The sequence below is a fragment of the Linepithema humile genome, chromosome 6, assembly GCF_040581485.1.
Source record: "Linepithema humile isolate Giens D197 chromosome 6, Lhum_UNIL_v1.0, whole genome shotgun sequence".
NCBI lineage: Eukaryota > Metazoa > Arthropoda > Insecta > Hymenoptera > Formicidae > Linepithema > Linepithema humile.
The window spans coordinates 19,420,413-19,448,196 of record NC_090133.1 but is presented as its reverse complement, the minus strand read 5'-3'; the positions used below and the strand labels follow the sequence as shown (position 1 = coordinate 19,448,196).

At 46.4% G+C, this 27,784-nt stretch overlaps 2 protein-coding genes across 5 annotated transcripts in view; one reads left to right on the top strand and one right to left on the bottom strand.

Moving 5' to 3' along the window:
* The window catches only part of Smyd4-2 (SET and MYND domain containing, class 4, member 2), a 106,131-nt gene that overhangs the window by 27,068 nt on the left and 51,279 nt on the right, over window positions 1-27,784 (top strand). For all 3 annotated transcript variants that reach the window (XM_067358220.1, XM_067358219.1, XM_067358221.1), the window contains one exon: window positions 15,920-16,027. The gene's annotated coding sequence lies outside the window, so the exon portion shown is untranslated. The remainder of the gene's footprint in view (window positions 1-15,919; window positions 16,028-27,784) is intronic.
* LOC105678744 (growth factor receptor-bound protein 14-like) overlaps window positions 1-27,784 on the bottom strand; it is a 242,162-nt gene that overhangs the window by 209,111 nt on the left and 5,267 nt on the right. The window contains exon 2 of one of the 2 annotated variants that reach the window (XM_012378310.2): window positions 450-552. The exons of the other annotated variant lie outside the window; for it this stretch is intronic. The gene's annotated coding sequence lies outside the window, so the exon portion shown is untranslated. The remainder of the gene's footprint in view (window positions 1-449; window positions 553-27,784) is intronic. 2 annotated transcript variants of the gene reach the window in all.

Here is a 27,784-nt window from a genome sequence, read left to right as displayed (position 1 = left end):
GAAGCGGCGAGGAGTTCGCAGCTTTAATATTCCGGCGCGTAATCTGACGCAGATGCTAGGAAGTAAGGGCGGGATTTACGGAGTATACCGGCGCAATCTATTCGTAAAATTAACTGCGTTGCGCCCTCGCGCGCGCGCGAGTTCTGCTTAAGGTCGGAATTTATGAGCCCGAAATAATCGATCGTCTCGCGCGCGCACCGCACGCCGCACCGAACCGCGCCGCCGGCAGGTGCGGCCTGGTATTAATCTTCGAAATGCAAATGAAATTTAGTACCGGCCCTCCAACAACGTGACCCTCCATTAACGCGTCTTCGATGTCCGGCGCGATTTTAGACTCTTCACGTCTCAATAAAATCCCGATATCGCGAACGCCGCACGATTAAAAAAAAAAAAAAAAAAAAAGGAAAAAGACCCTGAGAATTTCGCTGGAAAAGTTTATAATCACTCACGCTGAGGGATCGTTTCACAGGGGCATCCGTCGTTCTCACGCCTCTTCTCGCCAGATCTCAAGGAACCGGTCGATTGCGTCGCTCGTAGTTTCGGAGTCTGCGCCTGGAAAATTTTAGCAATTAGTCACGTGTAAAGACAGCCCCGAGGCTGGCTAACGTTGCGGACGGGCTACTGTTTATCTAATGCGCGGATACCGAGAAAGTTAAACGCTCGGCCGGGCATCGGCATGCAAATTCTTCGTTGTTTCGTACCTTATGAAGCGCCTTAAGGTACGAAATTCACTTCGAGCTCCTTCGGCGAAACCGAGCGAAACTTGATCGAACTTACGATTAATGATAGCGATCGAAAATTTAACCGTCGATCAGAGTTAACGACAATCTTTAATCCGTTAGTATTTCGTAGCTTACTTCGCACGCAAACTGTGCCGCAAAAAATTTATTATATCTCGGCTAGTAATTAGAAAATATTTTTCTCGTAAACATGCAACGCTGATTGTGCCAAAAATGAGGGTTTAGTTTGAACAGGAGTTCATTCGTATACGTATCTGAATATTCAAAGGATTTCGAGATGTTTGTGCGCCAAATGTTTGCACCGCCAAATGTTTGCGTGCGCGCCAACTGGCCCTATTATCGAACACCCTGTACATTATTACGACGAACTGGCCGAGCGTATACCCAAACGTGCTTCTTAAACACCGTTTAAAGTTGTAACGAATCTCCTTTCGGTGTCGGCGTGCCGCTCTCCGCAATGTGCTAAAAGTCGCTGCAAATTTAATTTCGAGATTGTTGCGCAAAGTTTACGCTCCAGCTGCGTCCATCAGCTGGTAAATTATGCAAACGCATCGTTGCGCCTCGCGGAAACACGATCCCTGGCCGCCCAGCTTCTTCTGAGAGAAAGACGAAGAGAGAGAGAGAGAGAGAGAGATAGAGAGGTCGAGCTTCGCCGCGATGGCAGTCTCCTTATAACGAACTCCTCCGCCGGGGCGAAGTGGAGGAGGTCGAAAAGTTACCTTGCTTCCACAACCGATATCGACATTCCCAGCGTTGCAAAAATGATCATAAATTGAGTCCGCGTTATCCTACGTGCATTCTCGTAAGTGTAAGCCGGCAGCTCGTTGAATTATGCAAATACATCGGACTTTGACAAACAGCATCTCGACACGTCGGCACTTGACGAAGCGGGCGCGCTTCCCGGAGCTTCCGTGCGGCACGGAAGTATTCCGCGTGGAATTAGACATTTGTTATTTTAAGCTCGAGAAACATGGATATTAATGTCAGTTGGTTTTGGTCGGAAAAGAAAAACACGAAGTGATAAATGCGACAATTAGAAGGAAAGCAAAAGAGTAACAGATGTGATTCGTCATAAAATTTTTAGAGAGTTTATTTCGCAAAAAAGGCATGATGAATATAATTGAACGCAGATAACACGCGAAGATCCACGTGGGATCGCAATCGCAATCTTTCCAGGCAGAAAGAGAGAGATTAATAGAGATGGATGTACATATAAAATATCAAATCTGATTGCACTCCGGAATTAGAGAATAATCGTGGGAGATATACTGCCGACTTCTGCTCGTTTAATACTCTCAGGATGCGCTCGCGCGGTGATTAGTATGCAAATGAATCGCGTCTTGACAAACGGCTTCGTACGTAGCGAGTTATTGCTTGTCTTTGATTCACACGTGCGTTACGCGGAACATTTACGATTCTTTCGCGATGTTTTTCAGCAGATACACGCGTAGAAGATTACGAAATTATTGGTTTACTATGCAATTCCTTAACCGATACACGCGTGCAAATTGTAAACGCGCGTTGAGCCGCTATAAATTACTAGGCGGCGTGCGCGGCGCGCGGGTGGGAGAGATTAAAACGACACTTGGCGGCACCGCGCCTGTCACGCAGGCAGGTGGAAATCGTCCTCGCTGTCGTCTAGCTTCGACTTTATTACCCAATGGATACGCGCATAATTATTCGGCGCGCACGGCAATTATGCAAATGCATCGCTCTTTGACAAACTACTCCTTGGCACGTCGCCGCTAATGGAGTACCTAGCGGCTTAAGCCTCAATAACCTCCTCCTTTCCTCGACGCCCTCGTCCTCGTCGCACACGCACGCACACGCGGCACCGGAGACGTGAGAGATCGAACGATTCCTCCTCACCTCGTTTTCGCGCGTCTACGAAGACGTCTCTCGCGCTCACGCGATTTGCATCCTGCCGCCGCATCTCGTTTGTCACGAAACGCACAAGGTCGCATGCGATATTATGCATGGCGTAACCGTTCTCGCTGCAGTTTCGCACAGCAGAAATTGCCCCCGCGCGCGCGCACACACGCCGGCCCCCGCAGCCAAGGGATCAAGAAAACCGGCGTCAGAGAGCTACACGATGGGCGAATAAGAGCGGTGCTTATAAAGTATTCATAAGCCCCCGACCCATGCTATAGCCGGGGTCACGGCTTTATACTTCGCAATGTATTTTCGATATCTTCGCTGCCGCCGCTGCGCCGCTTTAACGCCCCGCCACCATTGCCGTCGTTCGTAACTTACTTCACACTTTTCGCGAGTTTGATGGAAAACTCACGTTTTTGTCGGTCGGCAAGCTTAATCTTCGTACGCGATAATCTTCGTATCGGCCTTTTCTGCGCGCCGCGATATTACTCGGATTCGCTCGGGCGGTATCGATAATTCACTGCGCGCCGTGAAAGAGCCGAGATTATTTCTACGAAAGCATTTAAGTGCTAGCGATCAAAGGTCAATACATCGTCAAACAGTCTAATGGCTCAGAAGATTATAATCAGAGAGAGCTCTTCCGCGATTTTAAATCGAATTTCTCCGTACTTGTAACCAATAGTGCTTTGAAGATTGTTGGACAATGATTAGCGATTATTAGAAAGTAATGATAAATATAATAATTTTTATCTAAATTTTTTATTTTCACTTTATTTTCTCTCGTTAAAGTCCGCGTCTCTACAGCTGCAGCATAGAAAACTGAATGTATCGAAAATTATACCGGTTTCAATCCCTTTACGGCTTTACGGCCCTGCATAGCATCGAGTCTTCTGAGAATTCGCGCAATACGAATATTAATGCGCGCGTGCATTGCCGCGCACGCGCGCCAAGCGGAAGGAACATCCAGGAATCTATTTCCTCGTCTCATGCATGATTCATCTAGATATTCCATTTTATTGACGTCACGGTTCGACGATCCGAGAGAGAGAAAAAAAGTTGTTTCGCGCGATCGGCGGCTCGCATTCCCGATCGCCATGCGCGATCAGCTCTCATTGACGCGTTCCGTCCAACGATTTGTCAAGGGAAGAGTTTTATTGCTTTAACTCGCGAGGAGGGCTAATCGGGGTTAATTCGGCTCGGCAATTGTCAGTCGCGCCGTATTACAGTTTACACACGGTTTATATCGCGCGAGCGCACATCCCGTGCGCAGGAGCGCATTTACGCGCGTAGTCACGTAGAACAAACGGCGACGCGCAACAGCGTACAAATGTCGCGACTTTGGAGAACTCGAGAGCGCTCGAACATAGACGAAATTACAGTGCTTCACATAAGCAAATTATTGCGCCGGGGCGTAATTGAAATTCATTACGCGATTCGCGCCCGATTATTTCCCGGACTATTGCGGCAAAATCCGCTTTATTCGCCGCCCTGTATAACTTTCCGCGGTGGAATTTTGTGACGGACACGTGGAACAATACACCGGTAAACAATCAACAAATGTATAGAAGTCCAGTGGCGATCCAGAAATTCCCAACAATGAGAACGGAGCTTCGCAGCTTCATGGAGACTATGCGTGATTTCATATTTAGATTATTAAAGGATTATTAAAGAGGATTATTAAAGGATTTTCGTAAATAAAGCTTCAGTAATGCAAGTAATGAATAATATTCCGTTTCTCAGATAATTAATGATAATAATAATTAATGGTCTCCGCTTTTGCGATTACTTGATTCGAAGTTTAAATCCCACGGTGCTGTGCGTTGTACAAGCTGCCGCGCACGCACAAAACATATTGCGGTCGGAGTTGGCAAATTTAATAATTTCTATTCGCGATCCGCGTGACTGTCGCTTATTTCTCTATACGTGAAATTTATTTACAACAACGATGTAGCGCGTGTTCATTTCCCACACCATTTCCCGGGCGCATCTCCGAGATGCTCGACGCGCCTTGGACCGGACTGCCAGTCGGTTCGTATACTCGCCATTGTCCTGCCTGCATGCCATCGAAAATCCTCTACTTAGTGGAACGCGAATCCAGCGTACTTTCGGAAAAGCCTTCAAGTCAGATAACTTTTGTCCGCGTGACTTCACCCGGCGGTGGGCGAGCGGGCGGTGCGCCGAGCAAAAAGAACTTAACTGAAGCGAACAAAATAAACGCGCCCCGTTATATACGTATATATATATGCCCAAGATTGAGGCGCTATTTAAGTGTGAATATAAAATTTTTACCGGCTCAGTGAGTCGATTGTCGCCGAAAGACGTCGGCAGGCGAAGTCCGACAGCGCAGCTCGACGTTTCCATTTCTTTCAGAAAGCGAGCTTGAACTCGCGAAACGAGAAATCATTCTTTTATCTTTCTTTCTTTTTTTTTTTTATTGTTCGTGTCAAAAGGTGAAAGGTACCGTGAAAAGGTGCAAGCGAGGAGACGGCGGTGCCAGTTTCGGCCCGAATTTGTTAAATTTTTCATTACGACACTTGGCCTAAAGTTAACATTGATCGAACTACAAGAGGCGCCATTAGGGAAAGTCGAGAAAACGAAAGGACAAAGCTCAGCCACGAGACATTGATCGAGCGTAGAAAAAGTTTCGCTGTCCGAGAGATATCTTGATCGATCGGTTTTAAATGGCGCGAAGAATCGCGAAAGTTGCGGGATTGCGCGCGACCCAAGTACCTGTTTCGGTTGAAAACTCGCTAACCGCGTAAAATCTCAAAACAGATGAGCAGCGTATTTTTGCAAAGCTTTTTTTCCAAAATTTCTTTGTGCATAATTATATTCCAACTGCACACTCCGACTGATTTTTACATAATTTATAATAAATTCGTTTAATTAAATGTTTAAAATTCAACTTTTCAAACCTCAAATTTAGCATGGCACGAAAAATTGTCGGCAAGAGTTTTTCGTAGAATTTCCACGCAAAACATGCTCTTCAAATAGTTAATCGAGCGTAGATATTGATGAACCACCGTCAACAATCTGATCTGCCGGAGTTTAATTAGAGTCATGTTAAACGCAGCGGTGAATCAATAGGCGAAAAGCGGGAGGAGGGGGGAGCGTTACATTCGGCGCTTGGCAGAAGTGGATACATTCGAATATGCTTTCACGGAAGGGAATTGGCGTGGCGTACGGGAGAGAATCCGGGAGCAGCAATAACAAGAAAAATATACGGTCTGCCGTGCGGTGAAATAGTGGCAGCAACGGGGACTGTATACCTCCGACAAAAATTCCAAAGCCCCTTTGAAGCTAATGGCTCGTACTTTACCGGATTAATGCCAAGGGTTTTCGCGCGCGAGATTTGTTTTGGCGCTTTCGGTTTTAGTTAAAGAGCTCTGCCGGCACCTGTCAGTCTATATTATACATACGTGCATACACGCATGCATACATATACGTACGTAAATAAATATATATGTATACATTATATATATATATATATATATTATAAGAAATGTATATGTATAGAATGCACGTACACGAGCACACAAATTGCTCGGATTCTATTCGCTGTTGGAATCGCGGAAAGTTCCCTTCCGACTCCAACACCGCCCGGAATTTCGACTGTTGTACGTAGCCGAGAGCAACAATGGGACGTATTGTTGTATCGAGCTAAACGCCGAAACTTCTCTTTAAACATCGTCATTACATTTACTCGCGTTTCGCGCAGATTCACCGCTCCCGCGCTCCGTCTTTCAGTCTCTGCCACCCCTATCTCTTTACTTCATCTCGCGAAACTTTTGCGAGGCGCACTCCCCTTCGAATAGCTCGCGCGAATAAGCACGAGACCCCCGGTATCTCGTCCCTGCGCGGGGAATCAGTACATTAGCGGCTCGTAAATTTTGATACATGTATATAAATAGTTCGCGAGTCGTGTCCTCATATTTTCGCGCCGTCGGGAAAATCGTTCGGGGGATACTTTGTACACTTGACTCCGTTCTTCCTTCTTGCGGAGATGTTTCCACGCTTCCGCCTACTCTTTCTCGAAAAGTTCTCACTCCCCGGTAATGGTTCCACGCGCGCCTTCTCCATCTGTGCGCGCCGTTGAAAAGTACTATGGACGGGTGTGATCGTCACATTCGCATCCCGGTAAACATCCCCGCCCACGTTCATCACGATTCTGGCCGTTGTGTGCAGTTGGAAATGGAATTAGAAATGAACGGGCGATCGTCATGAGAGCGTCTTTGCTTTCCCGTATCACCGTGTCGCCTCGAGTGTGCTCTGTGAAATTTGCCGTATTGCGCGACGACGCCAACTGTATTTCCGTAACTCTATACAGCACGGTGATATATTCTGGACGATTATTGTTAGAAGAGCAAGCGGCAAGATAATTTGCGAGAAAGCAAAGTTAACCGCTCCATTATAACTGATATAACAATCCAGAAGTTTCATCGAGAAACTTCCAAAGGATGTACTTCGAGTTGAAAAAATCAGATCTCATCTTTAGCAGAACTCAAATTTGAAAGGCTTAAAAGAGAAGGAAGATTTTAAAAGGGCTCGTGAGTAAAGCGGAAGAAAGGGAAATTCCGTTTGCCTTCAATCAAGCGATACCGAGCGGCTAAATTAGAAGGAAAGAATCGATCGTAGGCGCGTCACTCGCCGCGTACTCAGGAAATATCTCTACGTCGATAACAGACGAACAATACCGAAATCAATTCGGCCGGCCGCCGATACTCCGATATGTATCAATCGTCGTTCCGATATGTATACTCAATAGCAGCGGCAGCGGCACAAGCCGCAACAGATGCCTGATTGTGGTCTCGTGTCACTTACACGTCGGTTAGTCGTGACGGCCGGTTATAATTCACGAGATCCCCTTTGTGAAAGGTTCTTTATTAACGGCTCGATCCCATACCTCTCTCTCTCTCGCTCTCTCTCTCCTCCCAAGCACCCCCCGCCCGCCCGCTCACGCCGCTTTTCCCTGCCCGTCATCCCCATCTCGCCACTCTACCTGTCACGCTTCGCGTAATGCGAATTTGATTGTCGAACGCATTCTCGATATTGCAGCCCCATTCATCTCGCGTCGGCGACTCCACCGTCGAAACGAGCTCAACGTCGAAAGTACTTTGTACGCCCGAAACTAGCGGTGTGTAGACCAGCAGGTCGCGCGACCGCGCGCCGTGATGGCGTTACTAAAATTCTCTTCAAAGCAACGAGCGGGGTGTCCGACGCATCGTCGCGCGCAATCGTCGATAATCGAATAACGCTAGACGCGAGAATAATCGGGAGAGATTATGGAATTAATTAAAAGCCGTTATCTTGTTCGGGTCATTGGTCGGCCTGCGGCCATCGTGGGTTCAAGAGCGATAATTAGAGTAGCGCCGCGAAGTAAGAGGATATACCGCGAAGCCGCTTTATTTTCGATCCTTGGCTCGGCGATTTTTTCATCATCTCGCGCCCTAAGAATTAACGTCGCACTTTTAATTAAACGGCGCGCGATAAAAGAATTCTTTCTCACTTGGCGGAATAATAATTAGTAACGTTACGATATAAATATATCTTCACTCGCCTTTAAAGTTATCGTGAAATTTATCTGGCCCTCCAGAAGCCGAGATACGACTCGAGGGCAAAGATTGAGGCTCTCGCCCTTCCCGCGTCTATAAATTTTGCACGACAAGCGTCTACTACAGGGCGACTTTATCGGTGCAGAAACACGCGCTATTTTTCTTCGAGAAAAATTTAAATGATTGGCAGCATCCGCATGCACGCTGGCGTACAACGCGGGCGCGTTCATCCGGAAGACTTTAATTTCGTTGTCGGAGCAATATAATTTCACCAGGCATGGAATAAATTTTGCGCTGCGTGTTTCGGGCGGAACACAACGGCGAAAACTGATTCACGGCGATAAAGTCGGCGAAAGAGGGATTTGTATCGGCCGGCGGGGACGCGAGCTACGTGATTTGTTTGAAATTTTCGTAATAATGTCGCGCGACGCGTAACGCGCAACGTGAACGGAACGAAGAGAAAGGAGGACGGGCAACGGAGAAGTGTTTCCGAGACTTTTCTCGCTGTGGAAATAAATCCGGACTCGCGTGTCGCATCTTTAATGCGGAGGAAAAAAAACTTGGCGATGCAATTTCATTATGATTATTCGCGGATGTTACGGTCGGCATCGGGGAAAGAAAGCGCTGATAAGGCCGTTAACGCGATAAACCGAGACGGACTCGAAAAAATTCCGACTTTACGTATTCCGGGAATTCGTATCAATTAAACCGCGTCGTACATTGTATTGGATTTCACGGCGACGGTCTCTTGAATACAGATACCGGTCGTTCGCCTTGTTTTCAGGAACCCGCCGCATCTCTGCGGTTCTTATCCGGAATCTGTCGCGGCGGGAATGGCGGTGAAACGGAGAGAGAAAAAGGGATGGACAGATTAAAGTGGATTTTTATTCGTTGCATATCGGCCATGCCGGACGCGGATTAATCTATGGTAAAATATTACGCCGTTCGCGCGGTTTTAGAATTCCGAAATCGTGCGCTCGTACCTCGCCGCCGGGCCTCGGCAAAGCGGGGAAATAATGGTCGACGTAGCGATAAATAAATGATCACGCATTCACCTCCGGTCAATGAGCGCAGACCAAATATTTATGGGAACGCGCCTGCGATATCGGATAAATAGGCGGCAATAAGGGGAACCGTTTAATTTACTCCCGATAGAATTCGAGAGTTGGCCCCTTTTTGCCCGCCGGAGTTGCTGTCGTAGCACCAAACGTCGAACCTCACTGACGTTTCCGCTTCGCAAAACCAACAACACCCGCTATCGCGCTCTGATGAGAAATGTTTTCTTCCACCTCCCGCGTGTAATAACCGGCTGCCGATGTACAACAACGGCGCGCCTTGTCGTTTTAATCGCCGCGATCGAAGTGATCTATCGTCGCTGTGCATCCGCGGATAGGAAAATGTTTCGCGGAAAAATATGCACCGGGAAAACGATAAGCGAACCAATTCCGATGAGATGACACGGCGATCGGAGCCGTGACGATCGTTCGATGACCTATCCGTCTCGTCATCATTCGTACACGATATATCCCGAAATCATCTTGGTAATAATATAACAAATTCCGTTTTGAGATTCTTCCGAGAAAGACTTTTCTTAATTGACTTGTCAGGATGACGCGTAATTACAGTGCTACAAAATTTTGCATAGAATAATATTACTCTTCCTTCTCTTTTTTTATCCGTCTGAAACTTTAATTAGTTTCCTCTTTGGTCCTCCCTCCATTGATAATTTTGGTTCATCGAAATTGTACTGGTATCAATACTCGGGTTGATAAACAGCGACGGTTGTGGCGTACAGGAAGGAAGCATAATTGCGCCCAGCTGTTTACTCATGTAAATTGCTTTGCCCGCGCCCCAAGGACGACAACGGAACAGCGACGGAAGAAAAGGAGGATGGGCGAGGGGGTGGGACGATTTTAATTGCACATCGTAGCTCCGTCGTCTCCTTTCCCGCGCGAAAGTAATATGCACCGGACCATGCAAAATTGGAAAACGAGCGAGTAAATAAATGCAAGCAAGTCGTATGGCGAATATACGCGCGTTGGAAAAATGCAGCGAGCAGTCTCGGGTGCAATCGTCCGATAAGAAGCCTACATTATAGACAAATTCATATTCACGCTCGACTGTTATACGTATAATAATTCAGTAATGTTCAATGTAGCGCCGCTGAAGCGTGATTTTTCGAAAAATATAAAAAAAAGCCCGCTGCATGTAATGGCATGTGCCGTTTAGGTTTATGTCAAAATATATTATTCGCATAAAAAAATTTACATAAAATATAATATTTATATAAAGTTCAAGACATGATAAAAATAGCGCATAAAATGAACCGCGCGCTTTTATTAAGAATTAAGATACGTCGCAAGAGATAGTTTGCTGATGCGATTCGCTGTCGCGCTGTACCCGCGAGAATAGGGGAGAGATAAATCCACCTGTACTCGGTTCGTCGCGTAATCGATTAGACATTTCTTCGTTAATTCGCGCGACGTCTCACGAAACCGTCGTCGTCGCCGCCGAAGACGAAGCTATCGACATGGCCGGATAAAGTATCGCCGCGCCGAATATGCGGCTGGGAAATTGCAAGCTTAACCGGCAGCAGAGCGATTGGGGAAAAACTGGCTTTGGATTTACGCCTGTCCAATCCCGCGGATATATACGCGATGCACCGGCGATGCTCTCTCGCCGTCTTATCAAGTCTCGGAAATTCGCGGCGACACGGAAATCGCTGTGCGGAGCGAACGAAAGCAGGAAGCCAGCTTCGCTTTTAACCGGGCGCCTCCATTAACTCGAGCAGGTACTCGATCCAAAATAGGCTTCTTATCGTCCAATTCTCACTGTCTACTTTACGACCGCCCGTATGAACGGCGGCGAAGAAACGAGAAGAGGAAGAGGACTTTGTCCGGACTTGGTATAGTCGACCGCGAAAGTCGTGTTTTTCGTACGCCTCAATGTTTCCGCATTTTATAAACCGGCGCAGAGAAGGAACGGAAAGACGAGCAGGAAGTTGACGAGGGCAGAGAAGAGAGAGAGAAAGAGGGAGATGCGCAACGCGCGACCGTGCTATACGAGAACTCCGAGAGCGAGCTTGGCAAAAAGCTCTCAAAGAGCTTCTCAGTCCGTGATAAGCGTGGACCTCCATTACGCGTGTATTAAATAATATCTTTTTCCGTCGATTTCCCGGCTTTTCCCCCTCAAATGTCCCGTTCACTCGCTTGCTCGCTCGCGTATATGTGCGCTGTCGTATTAATGTCGCGCTTTTTTTCGGCAGGGGATTTGTCCGTTTCTTGCCGCTAATGGCGCGTCTCCGTGGAAACTCTCGTCTCGTGTTTCACTGCGATCACTTTCAAAGCTCGGTGGGCGACTAGAAATCGATTGATGGATACCCGAATCACTCGCGCGTTACATCCTGCCGTCAACTCGTGCGCGAGCAGACACGCATGCGAAATGCTCCTTTAATGCTTTACGTATAGCTCCGCTGTTTCGTCGTGAAAGGGGCTTACCGGGATTCTTCGCGACGTTGCGCGAAAAGTTTTGCTGCCCGTTACCCTCCCCCGCGCGACCGAAACAATCCCTTGTTGTCAAAAGGCGTTGTTCCCGCCTAGTCTTTGTGCGTGATCAGAAAGTGAAAGAGGTGCTCCACCGGTTGACTTTAATCTTTATTATACCCAGGAGCGATGGCAGCCGTTATGTGACGATGAGAAATAGGCTTATATTACCCTTTGCATACGCGCGTGTCGCGATATGCTTCGGATAACGAATTCCTTTCATTACTTTGAAATTCATACGCAAAAAGCAATTTTCTGCGATATGTAAATTAGCTCATTCCATAACAGCTTCTTACACATGCTAATTACTTCAGACGAAACAATACACAACTACTTCTGGAGTTTAAAAACGTATGAATTACAAAATGATATTATTTTAATTTTCTTTCAGATTTGACATTTATATCAACTGCCATTACTTTATTCAGTTTAATTATTTTAATTTAATTTAATTGGATTTTATGTTACTTTGTGAAGACACGAAATGCGAACCTTCACATTGTCTCGATTTAAATAAAATGATACACGAAAATAAATCGAGAGAGAGAGAGAGAGAGAGAGTCGCGATATGTATCAACTTGATCCCATCCCTAACGACGAACGAGAGAGCTCAATCGAGTGCCCAGACGAAATTCGCGCGCGTTCGTGACCGTCCGATATATAGAAAACGGTAAGCTCACCCATTCGGTCAACGACCGTCATTCCGATGTGCGGCCGCACCAAAACCTCGGGGGCGGATATCGTCGACGACAGCCTGCAATCAACAAGAACGTCGACAACAACGTTGCACCGCGCTGTGACGCACGCGCGTGGACATCACCGCTCGCCCACCTGACACGGGCCAAATTAATTGCGAGCGCAAGGTAGGATCAATTAATACGCCGACGGCACCGAGCGATCACGGCCGAAAGAATTCTCGCGAGGACAAAAGGATAGCGCGGCAAAGCGCTCTGACAGACTATCTAATCACCTCCATTGCAGGCACATTTTGCGCGTTTGTGATTAAAGTGCGGAAATCGTTTAATCGAATGAATGATGATAATGCGTGAACGATAATAATTTATAAACATACGTAATCGAAAATGCAAAGAGGAGAGAATAAAGCATAATTTCGTCTCCGACAAATTAATCCAAGAGCTTAATTCAAGGGATTAATTTGTCAGAGTTAAATCGAATTTCGATAGCACTGTTGCAAGAAAATTATTTTTATCGTGTATATTAATTATTATTATTGTGTCAGAGTTTGATTGGAATTAGATTAAACTGTTAAAAAAAAAATTTTTTTTTTTGTAAATTGCTAATTATTATGTCGAAGTTAACTCACACAAATTCGGGTTGCCCTTAAAAAAATCACTTATTATGCCGCTGTGGCAAGCAATCATAAAAAATGAATAAATAGTTACAAAATTTAATTTCATTGGAAATCGATGTATCATGTGTGACACATCGGGATTCAACTGATTAATAGAGCATAGGGAGATATTCACTTACGATGTGACGTTTCATCCATTTACAATTAGACGATGGAGCGCGTTCTAATATAATTCGAGCGGTAACAACTGAGAATAGCAAAAAAAAAAGAGCCGCGATTGTCGCGTCACAATTAACGCGTTTATCGGAACGCTAAAGCGTTTTATGATAATGAATCCCCAAAGAGAAATTCTTGCGGCGCGCGCACGTCCCAACGCGTTGCACCGAATCCGCAAAGTGGTAAATATCTTCGCCAATATGGGATCTCGTATTTCATCGAGATCAGCCGATTGGCAGTCTGGCGAATGTGATTTCTGACGGTTATCGACACGGTGCGTTGTGTAATACCGTGGAGAATCCCCTGCGTGCGCGCGACGATGAGCGGCGACATTCCGACACGCGTGTGATTCGGGCGAACGACGTTACGCAGCAGGTCGCCGGAGTCGGCGTATTTAATCAAAGGCATATAGCTGCCACTATCAATTAATTCCTCGGCTCGTCAATTCGATACCCGTGCGAGCGGCAAGCATGTCGCGCACATGACGTATAGCGTTAGGCAGTCGAAACGCGGCGGCGACGGCGCGGAAGGGGGACGCGCGAAGTTTTGACTTCCTTTTGGCATCACACCAGGTCGTTTGTCTCGAAAACGTTTTCGATTCTTTGAAAAATTGCCGAGCGTAACAGACAACACGTAAACACGTCGATGATACTGTTCGGTTGACCCAATCCCAGCGACATCGAAAACCGGAAACGAACGGATTAACGCTACTGCCTGTCGTGACGAGCAGCGATATAATCCCGACGTGGAATTCGAACGGTTCTTATTTGATAATATTGATTTACAGATAGTTCTGCATTGATTGCGAAAGGCGAATAACTTTTGCTTCTCTCTCTATAGAAATTTGCGTAAAAATACCAGCTTATAAATCGAGCTCGAAACAATCGGCGCGCAAAACTTGGTTTTTTTTTGCGCGAAAATCGAACTGTACAACTGATCAAATCCATTCCGGTAAATTGCGACAATTTCATTGCACATTTCGAAAGCGTCGTGGAATATTAAAAATTACGCGGTAAAATGCAAGTGCAATGTCGCGAGAATGTTCATTCTGGTCGTTGGAACAAATAGCGTGGAAATCCATAGTAATTGTTTTAACGGGAGGGGGTGCTAGGACTATTAGATTCGGCATGCTCGATGAAAGTTTCGAAATGGTTACGCCGAGTAGCAAAGGAAACTGGAAACTGCATTAAATCAGTCGTTCGAGGAAGCATCGCCGATCAGCCTCGTTAATTCCATCTTCTCTAACGCGTCGTGCGTAACTCCGCCGTGGCGAGGAAATCTCGCGAGACATTCGCACGGGAATGGCTGTACCTAATAATTACCGTGGTTCCCGGCGAATTTCGTTAATGGGGGGGAGGGGCTAATTCGCAACGCTAATCCCATGCGCAATCGTGTAACGCGTTTTCGCGAGCGTTTCGTCCCGACTTTACAAACCCAAAAATTCCGCAGTTCACGTTAATTATTCACCTCGCGTGTTCGTGCGTTTCCCTTTTCGCCGTTTGTTTAATGTCATTGCCCGCTGAAATTACTTCTCCCGGTGCACTAACCAGGATATTAAATCATCCGGAAAACTTTACAGACTACGCTCAATCGATCTTGTTTACGTTGCGTGTTGCGGTCGCGAGAACGACGCAGATAAATCTGCTCGAGGGGAGCATCGACAGATTTATTACGCACGTTTAGGTTCGAACGATAGAATTAGAAGTCTTTGCAGGACGTGCCGTAGCTAGGATTCTCAATCTCACGGTTCGAAATGTGCGTGTCTAGTTCGAAACGTCGTATAATTTGCATCATTCAGTACGAACGTAATTTGTTTGTGATTATTCGATCCGTTATTGAATAAGAATTACGGTGAGTAATGTGAAGAAAAAAAATGACAGAAATCGCGTCGACGATATCCCGAATCTCTCACCGTGACGAATCCTTACTCAAACGAAAGATAGACGAGTGAGAGATGGTTAGATCTCTCCGCCGTGTTCCGCATCCGCAAATTAATATCGACCAGCGTAAAATAGAACGTCAGAGGGGGTGGAAAAACTGCGGAAGCCGGCTCGAAGGGGGTTTATCCATCGTATCGCGCTAAGCTAACCGTCATGCCATTCTGCCTCTTTCTTCACATACTTCTGAGCTATTTCCACGCAGCCGCGCGTGTTACGTAACTCGACTTGAGAGAAGAAGAATTTTCGCTCACGTCACGCTCGCGCATCCTCTTTTCAAGTCATCCCCGCCGCACCACACGCGTTATTTACATTGAATTTCTTATCTTTCGCTCGCGCGTATGCGCGTATGTGCTTATGTTCGCGGATTACGGTAACGATGCAACGTTCGAAGCAGCGGTGCTGAAACTGTTGCTGCCTCGACGCTTCGCGAGCTTTTATTTACCCTTTCAGATCTTGTGTTTATCAAAATTTACATCTTCGCTTTCTTAATACACAATTCTTGTATATTAAACAGATTTAATACACAATTATTAAATTTATTTAATATACGAAATTGCAAATATCTCGTAAATTGTCTATAAAAACGCAGTGCAAAAATTCAGAAAAGATTCAGATCCTTTTTTTTAACAAAAATTGAAGTTTACATGTAGAGAAGATTAAGGAAGTTGTATTATTGATCAAGTAAGTTGTGCTATTCTTCTATGAACAGATATATAACCGATGTAAAATTTTGTTTTTGCAGAAAGGATGCAGCAGGAAATTTGAGGAATTTGAGAACCGCTGATGCAGAAAGGTATATAGCGCCCGCTCGCTCCATCGACTCGCGGGAAACGTCTGCCGGGAAACGAAGGTAAGGTACATACCTTAAATCTTCGGCGCTCCGCGACGCTTGTTAACGCGCTACAATACGCTTCTCACATAATTGCCCTCAAATATTTGTCGGTCGCTTCGTCGCGGTGAGAAAAAGGCGGATTTTATCGTCGCGTTAAGATATCGCTTGTGCCTATGTAAAATAATTCACGCAACCGTGAGCGCGCGCGCGCGCGCGCACGCCATTAATGTCCATTACGATCACTAAACGCTAAATGGGCAACGAAGCAGCGTCAAAGCGTCGTGTCGTCTCGTGAGAAATTCCGGATCGGATCTTTATGACAGCGCCGGGTGTGCAGCCGGGTAGTTGTCCGCATTGCTCTCGATCAGTCCGAGTATACGGCTACATAATACATACGATTCTCAGGCACATGTTGCATCCTATGGGATCCATTAAATTCCCTCGACAATCCTAAACGGCGAAACAACGTCCGCTTAATTCTCTCGTATCTCCCGCGGTTATCCCTTCTTCCCGCCGGTGCTTCTCGACGTTACTGTTTGTACCATTCCGTTTTAGAAATCTCGAAGTACCCAATCCCTTGAAGATATATGTATATATATCTCTCTTTTTGTCTCTTTGTTCTTTTTCCTCGTTTTTTTTTGCACAGAAAAGCGCGATCGAGCCCTCTTATTTCTCTTACCGACGTTCAAGGAGCTCGCATAATTCATGTGGCCGGATAGTAGCACGTGTTCCATTAAAAACTAAAGTAAGTTCCCGCCATGTTCCCGGGGAATGATAGATTTTCTCGACGGAGACCGCGATTGCCCCTCCCTCCCCCTGTCATTTTTCAACCGGACGTTTTCGTTTTCTCTTTCGCAATAACGTGTAAAATGAATGTTTGACGTGAAGCTGAAAGAAGCTGTGTGTAACTGGTGCGTATTCTCTCAGCTTTGTTTACTAACTTTCATTCTACACAGTGGAATCGAAAATAAACCTCTGGCGTACCTTTTGTTATACATAAAAGATAAGTCTTTAAATAACACCATCTCGAAAGAGGATTTCACACTTTTGCCAATATCTATTATTTATGAAAACAATTCTGCACAGATTTATAGAATTAACGATAACACGATAATTTTGACATCTCGATTTTATATGAAAATTCAGTTAAAAATTTATTTATCCGTCGGTAAATTGTATACCGCCAAAGACACGCATAATATTCATGGAATATTCGCCAGCCAATCGTGGCGTGTAAAATCTCAAAGCTTTAGCCGTTTCGGTTTTTCGTTATTTCTACCTCTTTGTCGCTTTTTGAAGTTTCTCCCGGACGAGAGGAGTGACCGTTAATGAACGCGGCAAATTGGGAGTCGCACTGACAAGAGACCTGCGCCATTTTCGCCGTGACGAACCCGTTAATCGAGATATTATACCAGCCGCACTTTTAACCCCTTTCGTGCTTTGCACAGGCTTCCATTCGTCCCCTCACAGAATTTCTCAGTTAATTATTAAACGCGCTCCGCCAGTGTTCTCCGCGGTGAATTTCGCGAAGGGGCGAGGGCACTCACCGGCGCTTACGACCCGTTGGAAACTCGGATAACCATTTCGCATTATTGTTAAGCGTTAAGGAGTCGTTCGGCGCACGGCAGTTGGATAAGGTTCTAATTAAGTCAATTTGAATACGTCGTCGCCGACGACGCTAAGTTCTTTCCGTACTCTGCGCCACGGTATATTCCGAGCGCGCGAGCTTGTCGGTCCTTCGCACACCGACGCCGTAATCGCACGCGACAGGACACATTGCGGGGGGACCTGTTATTTTTAATTAAAACAAAACATATACTCCGAACCCACTCCCCGATCTGGCTGAGCTCCCCGCTATCTCGCACGAGAGTATATCGAATCCGCGCCGAAATTTCAGTTTCTCGATACCGAAATCACGTTTGCGCCGTCGACAGAGTGTACTTTGCATTCCGAGCGTGTTAAACTTCGATCTGCATCTCAAAGGTTTTTACACGCCCAAGCGAGGTGGGATCGACGAAAGTTTCTTGCGGAAGGACGGAAAGGCGAGGGAGCGGTTGGGGGAGGAGGAAAAGGATGCAAGAAAATGCTGAGAGGCGGAAAGAGCGCAAGGTGTATTCAAAGGTCGTTAGGAAGTGGCTTGGTAAGCGAAGCGTGGTGTTTTCGTAGGCGGCGGAGGAATATCGCGTGCACAGGAAGTTTTACCCGCCGAATCGGGGAAACAGCATACGCAATGAGGATTAGTTTCTGCCGAAAAAGAGAAAAGCAAAAAAAAAAGGGAAGAATAGCGGACCGAGTAGTCACGTACGTGCGAAAGAATTAAGCCCGGTTTTAGCGTCCTAAGTCGATCGCTCGTGCATTCGGTGCGCTCGGGGATTAAGTCCGCGCGAGATTTTCCGACTGAAAAGTTTACATGGACATACACGGTGTCTGGAAAACTCACGCTCGTGTTCCATGTAATAAGGTCCTTCGATTGATTCAGATTGCTGCGTCGCGTGAAAATTGGAAACTACATTTTTTTTTTTTTATGATTTTGAAATATTTTTTGTCAAAAGTATTCAGTCGATTTTGATGAATGAATGAATAAATATAAACTGTTGCAACTCATCTGTGTAATGCCGGTTCCACAAAACAATATATGTGCAATGAGAAATGCCGAAACGTCTTGAAAAGGTTAAAGTAACAATACAGAAATATAATTTTCGAAATGCTCGAGGCCGTTGTACTCGCCGTCATTGCTCTTAATATTCCGACGGATCGAAATTAGCACCGCGTGTACCTCCGTAATGCACATAATGCAGCCGAGGCCGTGCCTCGGCTTTACTACGATTACAGGGAGACTTTTTAACGTCACCTCGTCGTAACGGTGAGCACGGAATTACGTCATTAAGCACAAAATCGCGGGAATACAGGAGATTCGAGGATACATTTAGACATACCCACACATGAGCGCACTGTAAATTTACAGATTTACGTTCGTCCCTACGGTGAATTTTAATTACGTCCCACCACGGAAATCCGACAAAGCCATTTAATGGTCAAAGTCCGTTCTTAACGAACATAATGCACCATTACCATTACTTTAATGCTCCAATATTCTTTAGACAATTAATTAATTCTTATTGGTGACATAGAAAAAAATTGGAGGGCCTCTCGGATTGTCTCTTTTAAACTTATTTTGAATTGTTTTTTATACATAATTATCGGATACTTAAAAGATAATTAAGAATACGGAATAAAAGAAAAAGTTATCGCATCAAAATTACTATCTTTTATTTCCATTATGTATACAAACAAGAACTAGAGGGAGCATAAAGTTCCAGCTCTACGATCCGAGAGATCGTGCATGTCTCATTAAGGATAAAGGTTAATGACAAAATGACTGTGGCACATGTGGTGATTTGCAATTAGCGCAAAAAGACACGCGATCTGGAATACCATTTCGCGCAATAACGGATTCGGTTTTTTACATACCTAATTATCGATCGCAGAAACGCGGTCTAGAGGGGGCATCGCAAAAAGTTAAAAGTGGTGTTGCACAAAAAATTCGGAGAATGATTAAGACTGTGACGAAGTCACAGAAGGTCACTTGTTCGTAGAGAAAAGAAGGACGGGTGTTAGAGCGGGAAGTCGTGACTCGTATAAAAATAACACGCGATTCAGAATACGAAGCAAAAAAGACACAACCGTGCAAAACCAACGATAGTTACGTAATTAGGCATCTGCGCGATGATGATGTCCGATAGTCGTGTATCGGCGCGATTAACCGATCCAAATTACTAGAAATTAAATCTTTAATCTCATTTCGACGAATACAAATGAGAGCCAATAAATGAATGCAAATTGCCGCTATACATTATGCCTGATAATTGCATTGGAATTGCGATCGAGGATACAAGAAGCGGTAAAATGGAGGTGAAAAGGGAAAGAGAGAGAGAGACGGAGGCACGAGACGTGGGGACTGAATTATTCGTTTTACGGTGACGTGCGAGGACGTACACGGCCGAACATTGCGCGCCTTGCACGCGGGTGCAAGACACGTCGTGGATCAACGTGAGGGACGCCGGAAATCGCGGTTTGCACTCGAGCGGGATAAAATCGTAATGAGCATCCGTGTCGGTAGTGCCGGTCCGTCCGTTCCGCCGGGCGACGTTTATGACGCCGTCCGCTTTTTCGCGTTACACCTCTCGAACGTGTCAGTTAAGCATTCAAATGCGCCGTGTCGTTAAGCATTCAGCTTTCTCCAACAGCCGGGGTGACCCGGGGATGCATCCCCAGTTAGGTGCATTATACATTCGCCGCGCCCTCGAGAACTGTGTTCTGGTTCGGGGCGGTAATAATAATTATACACTGCCGGCGCCACGTATCTCATTAATACAGTCGATGTGCGACCCAAATTTTCGGGACACACTCCGCATCGGAAAGGATACATCTTTCGGCGCCGGCGCCGTCGCCGCCGTTAATATTGCGGAAATTTGCGTTTGATTTTCATTCAAGGATATTCAAGAAGAAACTCCCATCAGACGAAAAGATACGCAATCATACATTTTAATGCCGAATCCTTAATAACGGGCTTTAATTATTCGGGAATTAAAATTTTCATCGCGAACGTAATTTATGCATTTCGACTACGAAAGAGCGTCGCTGAGTTCGTGAAAAAAAAATTCGCCAATAATCGCGACGTGGCTAATCACGCGCCTCGTAACGGATCCTCGTACACGCCTCCGAAGGACCTCTCATCCGAGGATTCGAATTTACTGTCCGCGGGGCAGCGAGTACATCGTTCAACGGGCACTCTCGTTTTAGCGATGCTAACGAAATCCACTCGGCCGCAGCTGCGTCTCGTTTTGCCGGGCGAAATGAAAATTCCTGCCGCTCGCGGCGGCAGCGGTAGCACGCTGACGTTTATGAATGGCATTTAAATGTCATTACCATTTCGGATATTTCTCTGCCCTGACGCCGATGTATCCGGTCGGCGTACCATTCTCCGTTCGCCCGCGTTATACCTTGTTTCGTATCAAGTTTCGCTCCCGCTGCTCCGCTCCGCAAGTGCGGTGCAGCTGCTTTACTGTAAATCGCTGCTCCATCCCACGCGCGCGTCAATTTCGACGAGATTCGACGCGTCGGACGAGCGGTTCGATGCACGCAGCCCATCTCGATATCGAATGAAAGGAAATGCATTTCGAAGGATTGTATGGGCGTTCTCCCTCGCGAGCGTGCGTCAGCTTGTTTTTCTGGAACGCGAACCTGGATACCGGGTCATATGAATAAAGTTAAGCTAATGCTCTCGGCGTTGTTTATCGAAAGATTTTTTGCGAAAAATATGTACGGAAAAATATAATCTGACAATTAAATGCGTAGACATATTTTTTTAAGATTGCGATATTGGAAATGCTTCGAAAAATACGCCAATTAATTTTTATATTCCCGCTTACCTTTTTTCGTTTTAATAACGTGTAGATGAATATTGTAATTATTAATTGTTTATTTAATAAAGTAGGGGAGATTCGGATTCAGATAAAATTTATCTACAAATTTAATTGTCAGACTAGAAAATAATAAGGCATTAAGAAGATATTAATTTCTATAAGATGTTGCAAAATTATCACACAAATATTTGAACAAATTAATTATTCTTATAATTTATTATAAGTAAAAAGTCTAATATTGATTTTTTGATCACATTAAATCATCATTTTGTCAAGCACTGAATATGTTATACTTTCGTAACAAGGTGAAATAATAAATAATGAAAGGAAGTCGATAAATATAGATATTTCAATAATAAACGTAACAATAAATTGTGGTTAGTGAAGAAAATTACGCTTAGACATCGATGAAGTCGTAAAAATCGCGGTACTCACAACTACGAACAGTTTCATCATTCGCGAGCATCGCGGCGAGAGAGGATTAAGATGTCACGGAAAATTATCGCCGCGTTTTCCTTGCGCTCGCGCGCGTACGACTGCGATAAAGAACGACGTGTTTCCACTGTCTTACTCTCTCTCTCTCTCTCTCTCTTTCTCTCTGTGTCTCTCTTGTTTTCTCTCTCTCTTGCAAGCATTAAGATCTCTCTCGATTCCCGTGCATTACCGTAAATCCCGCGTCTCGCCGGAGCACATCGCTTTAAAGAATCGTCGGCATTCGTCCTGGCATCGGGACTCCGCTCCAAAATTGGAGCGCGCCCGGGTAAGGTCGGGACTCTCCACCCATTCTTCTTTGTCGCCCACCGCGCTCGGGATTTATATCTCGCTAAGGCGGTGCAAAACGAGCGAGAAGCGGCCTCATTGCAACGAGGGGAAAACAGTAGAAAGTGAAATTAATAGGTTCGCCTCCGTCGTGGATTTTTCAGCTGTGTTTTGGATTCGCCGAACTGCTTGCGCGATATCGTTTCGAGAGGGAGGGGAGGGGGGGGGGGGAGAGAGAAAGAGATAAAAGAAGAGAAAGAACTCGCCCCGAGCTACTTGTTTCTAACCGTTATTGAGACAATCTTCGCTGCGCGCCTTAGACGTAAAAAAAGAGAGAGAGACACAAAGGGTATCATATCGTGATGCGAGAGATGCCGCTAACCGACGTAGCGGCGGCGATGTTATTGGCTCGCTCGTGGCGCTTCGAGTCGCGCGTCCTTTCTCGCCTCCGGACTTCTGGTTGCTTTGTAACCAGGGGATGGACGACGGGCGGGCGGTGTCACGGCGGACAAGATAGCGTGCGAGGACTTTCGACCGACGCCGTCCAGGTAAACAGCGATATGTTCCGCAGCGCGACGGAAAAATATTATACGTAACGTCGGCTCGTATAAATATCCCATTACCCGTTCATCCGCGCGCGTACACGGCGCGCGATTTTTCATTTTAATCTCGAGCGATACGACGGATCCCTCAGCACGCCGTCGATGGGAACGAATAATGGGAAGATTTACGAGCTACGTGCGCGGAGAAGGAAGAAGAAGCGACACGGCGGTATTAACGGGGAAGTTTTCTTGAATTATCGCCTCCCTGCTCCTTTGACATTACTCGTTCGACAGGTACGGGACAGATAATTTGATAACGCTCGTCTCGCGCGGAATAAGCGTTAACCGACGCCTCGATTGCGAGGCGCGTTCGCACCGCAAAGAATGAGAGAGCAACGGATTTTTCACCCGAATTTGCGACGTTGCCTGCGCTTTCGGGACGAAGCGCATGCAAATTTTCGCCGCCACGTCGAGAGGGAACCCGGGAAACGTGTTGTGCGGCAAGCGGACGCAGATTTACGGGAAGAAAATCGCGCGAAATGGAGCGCAAATAAATCCAGCGTTCTCGCGCGAGAGCAGCGCGGCGAGCGCGGCGACGTAGACGCGAAATCTCGTAAACCCGAGCTTTCGGGCAATTCCAGAGTATAGTAGTGTACGACGCATATACGACGCGCGCACTACGAACCATGCTGTTTCTCGCCTCGAGGCGGACATTGCAGCATTCATCATCGCGTCGCGATGAAAACCGACCTCGTGTTTCCCACTCGTCTCGTCCGCCGCCCTCGAACAAAGGAAAGAGCACGCGGGTAACGGAGGAAGAAAGGAAGTGGATGGGGGGAGGGGAGGGGGGGGCACGTCGCGAGAATGAAATTCACAAATGACATTTCGCGGTCGCTCGTCGCGCATCAGCGAAGAAGCGTACGCGCGAGCGAAATGCGGAAAACCCGAGGAAGAATCATCCGTCGCGGATGCGAAACGGACGAGCAAATAATAGCGGTATACTATTATTGATACTATTGATAACGGTCTTCGTACTATTGATAACGCGTGAGGCGGGACAATCGTTGCGAGTTCCGGCGAAAGGGGCGTAGGTTCGACGAATGTGTTATTCAACCACTGCTGTACGCGGATTTTAGCTTTTGTTTCAATCTCCCCTCATCTCCTCCCCGTTTTGCACCCGTGGCGCGAAACCTCTCGCGATTCATTTTGGAAAAATTTCAGAGCGAGTAATATTATATTTCGAAACCCGGCGTCGCGCGGGGAGACGCGCGGAGGTGTAACGTGATTAAAGCGGGACATCGTCGAATGTCCTCGCGCGAATTTTCCGGCGGTGCATGTCTCGCCGGCGGAACATACGGCCGATAAAAAAATTATATAAAACCGCCGGCTGAGGTGAAACGAGGAAACCGAGAAGGTAACACTTTATGCCGAGAACACAGGCTGAATAACATTAGCACAACCCCCGGGAGAGGGATGGGGGGGGGGGGGATGGGGCGCGGAGAGGGTGGAACAACAATGAGAGAGAACAAGGGAAAGAAAGAGAGAGTGAGTGAGAGGAAGAGGGGGAGGGGGAGGAAATGGCGGCGTCGTATCAGAAACTACACCATCGCGAAACCTCGACGAAGAAACTTTCGAGTGTACCCCTGAGGGGGGAGGCGATCATGCGGTGAGAGACACAATGCGATCGATCAGACGACTTCCAGCAAGTTACTTCAGTTTACAGTTTTTCTCCGCCTTTGCCTCCCCTCCCCACCTCGCTCCGTTATTTCAACATCGTTCGCCGGGCGGTGGCAGCCCCCTTGGGTAAGGAGGGCGACCGAGGTGATGCGCTCGTCACGTAGCGGCGGAAACTTTCGTCATTCGTGACGGCGCCAGCGAAGGTCGAGTTTTCGCAGTGCGAAGAATGCCGGCGGGGATGGGATTCTTTCCCTTGGAACGCGCTAACGCACGTCCGACGTTTCCCGACGGGGGCAGGAGTACGCCGTGTCGGTCGTGCTTTTTTTTCATCCCCCTCCGTCCGGGTGGATGAAATGTGATGGTTACTTAAGCGGAGTGATAATTTCAACCTACAAGAGCAGACACGGCTTAAGATTTCATTAACAAGACCGTTCGTCTGGTATAAATTTCTTCATTGTGATGTTTATTTTCTTTCTTATACGCGCTTTATTAGATTCGAGCCTCTCAACGGTCAAATCGATCGACTCAACTTTCTGTAAATTTTGTTAAATTTTCACATCAGGACACACACACTTGATTAATGCGAATGTTTATCAATTTTCTCTGCTTTTTATTTCGCAGAGTTGATTAACTTTGGCTTGTGAAAGGTTCATTTATCATCAATTGTTCCTCAAACTTCTGAATGATTTAAAAATAATGTTAACGGCAAGAACGTCGAAAACAAGCGCGTTGCGCTCGCAATTATTTACGCTAAACAAATTGAACGAGCGTTTGCAGTTTTATCGATTGTCTTTTATTCGGTACAAAAATTAAATTTATTTGTAGAGAGTTGAATGTATTTATTCCAGGCGCCTTAAATAAAAAGTGTTGAAATTCAAGGACGGTCAAATGCTATTAAGTAAAACAGTTGTTTAATAATACAATAGATTTTAAACTTTGATTCGACAGAGACGAGGGTATTTCCTCAGAGTTCGGACACTTCCGTGATCGCCACTTATATAAGGAAGAATCTCATGAATCATTCGATGGATCGCTCTTTTCAGCGTTCTATTTTAACTAACAATTTCCGCTGTATCAAGGAATCTATATCGACACTCGTTTCTTGTACCGACGCGTCTCATTGGTCTCGGCTTCGCGTCATTAAGACGCATTTATTATTCCCTGTGCAGCGCGCTACGTCGCGCCGAGCGCACGCGCGCGCGATTCAGAGCAAAGAGTCGGGAGGGCGACCGAGGGGAATGAACGCCTGGGAATGGATTATCGAAGAAGCGAGATTTCCAAACGAGATTTAGAGTGTCAGCAAGGGGCTGAAGGAACGGGCTGCGCGCCTGGAAAAGCTTTAACTCTCTCTCTCTCTCTTCCTCTCTTTCTCGCTCTCTCCTCCGGCGAAGCGGGCGAAAATGACGGCGAGGTACATCGAAGAACGCGACGGGTCCTTTCAAGCCAAGTCCGTTGCCGCTCGCCCGTGGCGAGCCCCGGACGGGGAAAACTTTTATCTGCCGGCGATGATTTATGTATGAGCCGTGTTTAAATTGTTTTGTTAGCAACTCGCGGAATTAGCATCGCTAAAGCGCTCATTCCCTCAATTATGGCGACGCGCAACGGAATTCCGACGCTTCGTCGACAGGCTCTCGTTGAAACGGGAGCCACCCGCGAAACGGTCATTAAGTGTATCGCATAAGGATTAGAAAACAGTTGCGGCGATACTCCAGTGCGGGGTTCTTAACTTACCACAACCTCAACGGACCATCTGTATGCGCTTAATGCATGCTATTACCGTTGAATCGCAATGCGGAAGCTCGACAGAGGAAAATTGAATTTTCGGTAGAAAAACTCTCTGAAAACCCAGTCTTCGAGATAAATAATAATTTTCAATACGATTCAATAAGCAGATCTAGTTAATATTTATTATTTGATTCGGTTTGAAGATCATTTTTTCCTAAAATTTTTTAAATCACATCACTTAGACATCTCTGGTTGTTGACGTAAGTGATCGCAGATTAATAAACGACATTACATTATACATACTATGTTTTTTTTTTTTAATACGACTGCACCGTTAAAATCGCAATGGTCATTTGGTCGCGTTCGTAATCTGCCCTTCGTGAATTCGCGCGGTGTAACATTTTCGTCGCGAATTATTCATCGTCGACGTTTCGCCGCTCAAATGGAGTAAATGAAACGCCGCTGCGAGAAGGAGAATGCCGGGGCGAGAAGAGAAAACGAGATAAGATTTACAAACGAATTTGCACGAGTACGAGACGCGTGCTTTACCGAAGGGAGCTGCTAACCGAGAGAGAAACTTCAATGGCGAGGAAATAAGAGATTCTCGGGTGTCGGTCGAAATCCGTCGAGATTATTGACAAAGAAGGGAAACTTTCGTGCCCGTGAACGGGAGGACGAGCTTCGGCGCGCGATTATCCAGGGAAATCCCTACGATTTTCAGTTTTATCATGTCCCCCGCAAACCAGAGCTTTTATTTCCGCGCCATTACGACAGTTAAGCTATGCCGCTTCTTGATTCTTCCAAACGGATAAAATGAAACTTCGTCGATGAACACGGTATTGTGTTGCACGCAGAGTGAGTCATGTTTTCGTGAGAACACATGTATTGGAAAGTCTTGAAAGCAAACAAGGAAAAAGCTAATTGCCGATATTTTCGAAGTTCGCGATTTCCGATAACAGCGTTATTTTTTTTTTTTTTTTTTTAGAGAATAATATATAAATTAAAAAATATGTATTAAGAATATGAAATACGTATGAAATTCGAGATGTAAGCACAGCGCGATGTAACCCGCAAGATTAAACGTCTAACTTTATGGACTGAAAATACACAATAGACATCTCATATTCCTGCCTGCTTCCCCGCATGGAACGATGACTGGAAAATGCGGAAAAAGATCCCGGGATAAATCTGGCAAATAAAATTACGCTTTGTGCCGGTCGGCAATTCGCCGGGAGCGCACGAGACAGCTTGAAAAATCACCGCGGATGCGAGAGAGCGCGAGCCGGAAGAGAGGTGAGCGAAAAGGGGCGAAACTGCGCGTGCGGTCGAGGTCACCGCGATGTCGTCGAGATTATTGGCAAAGACGAAAAGTTCGCCGCGAACGCACACGGGGGGCTGCAGAGGGGGACCAGAGGGGGAGGGGGGGGGGAAGGAGAACGACGGTGAAAAGTTTTCATCGGCGCCGATAGAATCGTGCAGCTGCGATCTGTCGAATGCTGGTGAGAGGGAGAGAAAAAGAGAGGCAGCGATGAGATGAGAGCCAGCGATTCCTGTAATTTAGAGTTCCGCCGTACTTTCGAGGGCCGGAGCACTCCTGGCTGCACCTGAGTTCCGCCGCGTCCGCCCGCCCGCCCTCGCGCGCGCGC